General features: G+C 37.6%; 1 non-coding gene across 1 annotated transcript; it reads left to right on the top strand.

Moving 5' to 3' along the window:
- Positions 1-3,308: 3,308 nt before the first annotated feature.
- On the top strand, positions 3,309-3,434 carry LOC120367483 (U4atac minor spliceosomal RNA). Its single transcript, XR_005581861.1, has one exon. It is a non-coding gene; the product is annotated as a U4atac minor spliceosomal RNA (small nuclear RNA).
- Positions 3,435-8,310: the final 4,876 nt, after the last annotated feature.

Below are 8,310 nucleotides of genomic sequence, written 5' to 3'. Positions count from 1 at the left end.
GATGCCACAGTATCTGTGGAGCCAGGCAAGTAAGGTCAGTCTCTGTCTCCTTATCCAAGGAGAAGAGGCCAACATCTATTCGAGTTGCTCTGTGTGACTTTCCCTATAGACCAATTTAGCAATATTAAACCTGAGAAGGTAAGCCCTCAGTAACTTTTCAGAGAGTAGTCCTTTGGTAATATTATTGGAAGTAACTCATCTGTAGGAGAAGCATGCAATCAGTAAGTGATACTTGTCCAGTGGGAAAAATATGCTTAACTATCAACTCCTAATCTCTGTTCATTTAATCTCCATTAGAGACGCCACAGTTTATCTGTCCAAGTTTTTAAAAAGAAATGAGAGCTTCTGATTCTAGCTAAGAGGAAATACGGACATTCCGCCCCCCCCCCCCCCCCCCCCCCCACCGATTGCAACTCAAGACTCAAAATGGAATCTATAAAGAAACTACGTGATGATTCTGGAAAGCAAATGATTTCAAGGAAATTGGAGAGGAAAATTAAAACTCAAAGTATAATATTCTAATTAGTATTCTAGAGTTTGTTTTTTACCTGTATTCAAAGTTTATACTGGAGAGCAACCTAAATCCCAGAACTACACGGTAAATGTGGACAGAAAAAGCTCTAGGAGAAACCCTCTCCGTCTTGTCGGGGGCTGGAGAGGAAGACAGCTGCAGATGGCAAGGATGGAAGGAGTCCCTGTGTGGTCTTTTCCCTCTTTTTATTCTTCGGGTCCTGCACCCAACGCAAGCACCAGTCAGGAATCTGCTGTCCTGCAGCGGAAGTGGAAACAGCAGACCTGCAGACCCTTAAAAACTAGCCGAGATAAAATATTTCTCTCTGACTCGAGGAGCTGAAAAAAATGAAAAGCCCTATGTTCTGAAGACAGTAAGGGATTTTTGTTCTCTCTCTCCTCTCTCTAAATCACTGCTCTCAGCCTTGCTGAAACCTAGCTACAAGAAATGTGTAGCAATAAAGGAGACTAAAATCCAGATTTGCTGGTCAAAAGACCAGGAAAAGGAGCCCACAGATGCCAGTGAATATAGGTGGATTCACAGAGAGGTAAGGATTGGAAAACTATATACATACTGTAAATCTGTACATGACATCCTGGCTTCACTACTGAGCATATGTCTGGAATTGACTGGACACAACACAGAAAATGCTTTGAAAAGTAAACTACAGAGTAGAAACACTTCCCAGGGTCTATACTGGTCTCTGGGTCATACCCTTACGGGGAGGAACAAAAGGCAGCTCCAGCTGATCAAAGCCTTTGAAAACTTAACTGACGTAGAACCACAGACCACAGAAGTCAGGTCAGGACTTGTGATCCAAACCTAAGAAAGTTAGGACCAGCTAAATTAAAAACGCCAATCCTGTCTAGAGAGTTTTAACAAAATCCACTCTCATAGCCTAATCTTCAAAGTCACCAGGAACTCATTCAAGTTTGATAGACATAAAAAGAACCAGTCCAATCTCACTAACTCAAGCAATGAGACAGTCTACAGACACTAATTCTGAGATGATTCACATTTTGAAATGATCAGACAGACTTTAAAGCAGTCATTATAGACATGTCCTGTGAAACAGTGGTGACCAATTATTAAATAAATGGTAAGACAGAAAGATTCAATGGGGAATAAAAACTCTAAAAATAACTGAGTAGAAATTTCAAAAAATAAAAATTATAATAAAAAAATAAAACAAAATCATTGGATCATAAAGGTGATAAAGGAAAAAGCCTTTGAACTTGAACACAGATCAAGAAAACCTAGTCAATCTAAAAAACAGAAAGAAAAACATTAAAACCTAAGTTGGACAGTCTTAAAGACCAGTAGAACAATATACAAGTTCTACAATTTTTGTCACTGGAGTTCCAGCAGGAGAGAAGAAAGAAATTGGTTCAAAAACAAACAAAAAAAAAGTTTTGAGAACATAATGGCTGAAAACTTTCCCAAAATGTGAAAGATGTATATCTAGAACTCCAGAAATCTAAGTGATACTTAAAAAAGAATAAACTCAAAATAAACCATGCTCAGAAAAAAATTATAAAGTACTGAAAACTACAAATAAAGAAAAATTTCCAGAGCAGAAACAAAAGTTATATTCAAATGACTTCCAGATTTGTCATCACAAACCATAAAGAACAGAAGATAGTGTGACAGCATTTTTACCATGCTGGGGGAAAAAAAAGAAAACAACTCCAAATTTTATATAGAGCAAAACATTTCTTAGGAATATTCTCATATAAAGCAACCAAAAAATCATATATGTATAGGCACCTAACAACAGCAGTTCAAAATGCATAAATCAAAATATTATAGAACTGCAAAAAGAAACAGACTAATTCAAAATTATTTTTGAAGACAAACACTCCTATCTCAGTAAACAAAACAAACAGACAAACAGCACATATATAAAACACTACCATTCAACTTAACCTAAGCTACATTATAGAAGATTTTATCCAACCACAGTGGAATACATATTCTTTTCAAGTTTACATGGAACATTCACCAAGTTAGAACACATTCTGGGTCACAAAACTATACATTCATGACAAAAGAACAAAACTTTCAGCAAATTATAAATAAAAGAAAGTTTCCTTAATCTGATAAAGACCATTTATATAAATCCTGAAAAGAGTGCTACATTATCATTGTGATAGTGGTAACACAAATCTACATGAGATAAAATTACATGAAACTGCATACATATGCACATGTACACATAAACAAATGTACATAGAACTGGGGCAATCTGAATAAATTTTGTGAATTATACTAATGTCAATTTCCTGGGTTCAAGATTGCTCTAAAGGACTGGTTATGGTGGCTCATGCCTGTAGTCCCAGCACTTTGGGAGGCAGAGGTGGGTGGACCACCTGAGGTCAGGAGTTAGAGACCAGCCTGGCCAATAGGCTGAAACCCTGTCTCTACTAAAAATACAAAAATTAGCCAGGCATGGTTGCATGCGCCTGTAGTCCCAGTTACTCGGGAGGCTGAGTCAGGAGAACTGCTTGAAACTGAGAAGCAGAGTTTGCAGTAGGCTGAGATCACAGCACTACGCTTCAGCCTGGATGACAGCAAGCCTCCACATCAAAATAAATAAATAACAGAATGAGAGAAAATGTTTGCTAATGGCACATCTGAAAACATATTTAGACTCACACACAGAGAGAAATTCATGTGTATATACATATATGTGTATATCGTGTGTGTGTGTGTGTGTGTGTGTGTATACACACACATTCAAATCAGCAATGAGATAGACAACCCAAAAATGAAAGTTGATGATAAAACTGAACAGGCAACCATCCTTTTCTTGGGTTTGCACTACTGTCCAATGAGTGCATAGTGTGGGCAGTACTGCTAATGCCTAAACAACACACTCACATCAACTAGAGCTCTGCTTTATGCTGGTGCAATTTTTGGAAAAAAAAATGAAAAAAAAAAAGAAGAAAACTGAACAGGCATAATAACTTATCGCAGCACACATCTTAGAGTGCCTTTGAATAAAGTAACAATACCAGGTGTTAACAAGGAAGCAGAGCAACTGCAACTCACACATTCCTAGTGGGACTGCAAAATGATATCGCTACTCTGAAAAATATTTTCATAGTCTCTCATGAGGTTAAATATACCCTTACATTATGACCAAGCAATACTACTGCTAAGTATTTATCATAACAGAAATGAAAACAGGGGTTTATATGGAAAATTTTTCATAAATGTTTATAACAGTGTTATTCATATAACCCTAAAAATGGAAACAGATCAAGCATCCTACAGTGGTAGAAAATGGATCAAAAACAAAATGATTCATCCATGCAATGGAAGCCTACTCAGCATTTCATTGTTGGTATACACAGCAACATGGGTGAATGCCTTATGTTTAGTGAAAGAAGTCAGTATCAAAAGATTATTCAATGTAAAATATCATGCATATGACATTCTGTAAAGTGAAAGACTCCAGAGAGAAAGAGATAGAGAGAGAGAGAAACAGACCAGTGGTTGACAAGGGTTATGGGCTAATGAAAAGTGTGACTGCTAAGGGACATCACCAGGAAATGGTGGAGCTGAGAGAACTGTTTTGTGTCCTACTGTGGATGAGGTCACATTTCCCTTCATTTGTCAATGTTCGCAGAATTGTACATCAAAAAGTGAATTACACATGATGTACATTAAATTTTACCATATGTAAATTTAAGAAATCAAATAGCAAACCGGAAAAAATGGTCCTAGGGTCAGTCAGATAACAAGATTTATCTCCTCAATTCTGAGCTCTTTAAAACACCCTGGCCCACACAACAGACCCCCAGCAGCGAGATAATAAGAAGTGGTCTAAGGTTGCACAGATGGTCCCATGTGCTGGAAAGAGGAGCATCATTTGACTTGAGTAATAGTCAGAGTATGAATATTTGTTTACATTTTCTAAAATTTGCAAGTCTAGAGCAAAACCAATTTATACGTTATGCAGGGACAAGTTTCAAAGGTGAGCTCTCAACAACATTAACAGGGTGAGTATAATCAATAATAACTGTATATTTTAAAACAGCTTAAAGAATATAATTGTATTGTTTGTAACACAAAGGATAAATGTCTGAGTGGATGAAGAACCCCATGCTACATTGCATTGCATGTCTGTATCAAAATATCTCATGTATCCCTCAAATATATCCACCTACTATGTAACCACAAAAATGTTTCAAAATAATTTTAAAAATTTAAGCTTAGCTGAAATTCAGGTGGGAATTTCATCCACCAGAGAGGTAACCACTATTCCAAATGATGTTCATTATTTTACTTGATTTAAAATAAATAGTTCTTGCACACATATACACATGTCACATACACATACTTTAGCTTAATTTGTTAATATGCTTTTTAAAAATGCTATCAAACTATATCTTGCTTGAAGGACTTTGTTTTCCAAACAATGCTTCTAAGTCAGACTCATAGTGCATTCATTTCTATTGCTGTATGGTATTTTATTGTATGAATATATCTAAATGTATTTTCTTCTTCTGGAATTTAGGTTGTTTCCAGGTTCGTTGGCTTGTTTATTTGTTTTCACAGTAGATAATGCTGCTAGAACAGTTCTTGTACATGTTTCCAGGGAGTCATGTGGTAACATTTCCCTGGAGTAAAATTGCTAGGCATAAAATTGCTAAGTTGTGAAGTATATGCAAACATTAAATTTCACAATATAATATAAACTTGTTTGCCAAAGTTTTTGGACAAAATAATACTCACATCAAAAGTTTATAAAGTAATCCTCTTCATCAATACCCTTTACTACTCTTAGGATTATTAAGACTATTTAAGTTTTGCCAACCTATTAGGCACAAATGTTATTCTCATTGGGGCTTCTTTTATGTTTACATGTTTTCTAATTTTTTTCACATTACAGAATATGTTAAAATTACCATTTTTTTTTTTTTACTTTCATAAGTAACAGTAAAGCTGCTCCAAAGTAGAAGTGACTTACTCAGCAGGTTTGGACATTACAGATCCCATGTGGATATACTGAGGGTTGAAGGCATTAATGTCTCATTCCACTAATATACCGAATAAGTTGGGGAGGTCTGGATAAAGAATAAATTAGTTAATGGTGCCTAGGAGAACTAGAGAACTGTCTACAAGGCCAATTAATTGTCCACACGAGACTGTAACTTCCACAACACACAGATAAGTTCGGATATTGATGGAAACTTGGAGGATACAAACTCTTTCTAAGGAGACGTTTCCTTGATGTATTTTCTGCTAAAAATGGTGTGATGTGCAATCACCAAAGTCCTGGGCCCTCAGCGACGTTGAGCAAGTGTAACAGCCCTGGATTTCCCAACCCTAAAATTCGGTTTCACAAGACAAATGAATCTATATTTCTCAAAGCTATTGTTAGTTGGGTCATTATTGCATAGAGTCTAACATGTTGCTGAGTAGTATACAGCCCAGTATTTGTTGAGCACCCCCTATTGTCCTACCACCAGACATCTTAATTATGTCAATAAATAGAGAAAAAGAACCCACCTCCAACCACCGTCACCAATAAGTGATATGTAAAATGAAAAGATAATGTTAATAGTAATGTTCATCATTACCAAGAAACTTCTAAGGGTCGGATTTCTTATTTCTTTCATCTTTAGTACCAATCATGCAATGGGGACATGCATGTAGCCTAGACAAGTAACTTGATATTCTTCTGAGTTCTGTCATACCAAGATCATCCAATAAGTTAGTGGTAGAAATGGTGTTTGAGACAGGTTTATGAAGCTCCAAAATCCTCACTCTTTCTTCTAAGACTTTTTCATCCATTTCTACCACTCACCTATTCCCTGACTCACTCTTGCAATGACACCATGGAATTCAAGTGTGAAAGAAAGATTCTGACACTGGTAATTCAAGACGAAAGCTATAGTAAGACCTATGCGCCAACTGCAAAGGGCACATTGGCATAAGGTAACTACTCAGAGGTTCTTACATCCTCATTTGCCTAGATTAGTCCTGGTTTATTTCTGTTTGTCCCATCCAGTTGGTGGCTCTGTTAACTCTCAAAAGTGTCCCAGTTTTCCTTTATATAGGAAACATCAGGATGACATCACGTACATGAAAGGCATGGTTTGCACCAAGAATTAATCTGTTATGGGCTAATGTTTCCACTCAGTTGTCATCATTGCCACCAACATATTTCTTTGATGTCTGTCATAAAGTGTCACCATAGATGTTGGCATGTTCTTCTATTTTTCTGCAGCTGAATATGTTAAGGAGAAAACAGAGTGTTTGGGACTTTTCTTGAGCTGAAAATCATTTTGAAGTTGCGAGTAACTCCTTTAAGAATTAATTTAACACTCTGATCACAAGCAGAGGATTCCCACTTTGCAATCAGCTTTCCAGAGTTTTGAGAGACGACATTTAAAGAGCTGGAGATTTTTCAGCACTGCAGCATTTATAGGTGCAGCCAACTCATTGTTATCTTTGCTTCTGGAAGACAGGCAGCACATGGATAATTAAAATATATAGAAAACTCCCTGGTCATATTTTACTCTTAAGAGATGCAGTAGAATATAACTTTTAGGTGTTCAATTGGATGTAAGATTAGAGATGGGAGGACATTGTGTTACTTGGAGGTGGTCTCTGTAGGCAAACTGCCTAGGTTTGAATTTAGATTCTCCCACTAACCAATCATGTGGCCCTCTTCAAGGTATTTTAACTTATTTATGAAGTAGAAATTTTAATAAGACATGGAGACTCTACTGAAAATTATATGATAGAACATATGCAAAGCAGTTGGCACAGTTCCCTAGACTATAGCAAAAATTTGATCTGATCATTGCTAACTTAAAGACAGATGGAGGCAGTGCAATACACGTCTGGATTCTAGAGATAAGGGTCAAACACTGGGGAAAATGAGCATAAATATCTATTTTTACCTTTATGTCTATGCAGAAATTCATATCAATGAAACATTAAAATGCATCTTTCAATTTCATTCGGTTTTTGCTATCATCTCTGTCACCAGCCTAGTTGGAGCCACCAGCATCTCTACACCATAGCTTTTTTTTTTTTTTTTTTTGAGTTGAAGTTTTGCTCATCACCCAGGTTGGAATGCAATGGCATGGTCTTGGATTACTGCAACCTCTGTCTCAAGTGATAAGCGATTTTCCTGCCTCGGTCTCTCAAGTATCTGGGATTACAGGCATGTGTTGCCAGGCTCAGCAATTTCTTTTCTGTATTCTTAGTAGAGACAGGATTTCACCATGTTGGCCAGGCTGGTCTTGAACTTCTAACTTCAGGTAATGCACCCACCTTTGCCTCCCAAAATTCTGGGATTACAGACATGAGCAACCACGCCCGGCTTCTTTCTTCCTTCCTTCCTTTCCTCCCTCCCTTCCTTCCCCTCCCTCTCTCTCTCTCTTTCTCTCTCTCTCTCTCTCTCTCTCTCTCTCTGTCTCTCTCTCTCTCTTTCTTTTCGAGATGAAGTTTCACTCTTGCCACCAAGGCTGGAGTGCAATGGCACGATCTCAGGCCACTGCAGCCTCTGCCTCCTGGGGTCAAGTGATAAGCAATTCTCCGGCCTCAACCTCCTGGGTAGCTGGGATTACGAGCATGCACCACCAGGCCCAGCAATTTCTTTTGTGCATTTTTAGTAGAGACAGGGTTTCACCATATTGGCCAGACTGGTCTTGAACTCCTGACTTCAGGTGATCTACCCAGCTCAGCCTCCCCAAAGGCAGGGATTACGGACATAAGCAACCGCACCTGGTCCCCATAGCTTCTTTTATGAGTCATGTTGCATCATATACTTCTCTCTT

Source organism: Saimiri boliviensis, chromosome 12 (assembly GCF_048565385.1).
Source record: "Saimiri boliviensis isolate mSaiBol1 chromosome 12, mSaiBol1.pri, whole genome shotgun sequence".
In the NCBI taxonomy this organism is placed as follows: domain Eukaryota; kingdom Metazoa; phylum Chordata; class Mammalia; order Primates; family Cebidae; genus Saimiri; species Saimiri boliviensis.
Note: the sequence above shows the minus strand (reverse complement) of the source record. Positions and strands in the feature narration are given on the sequence as shown.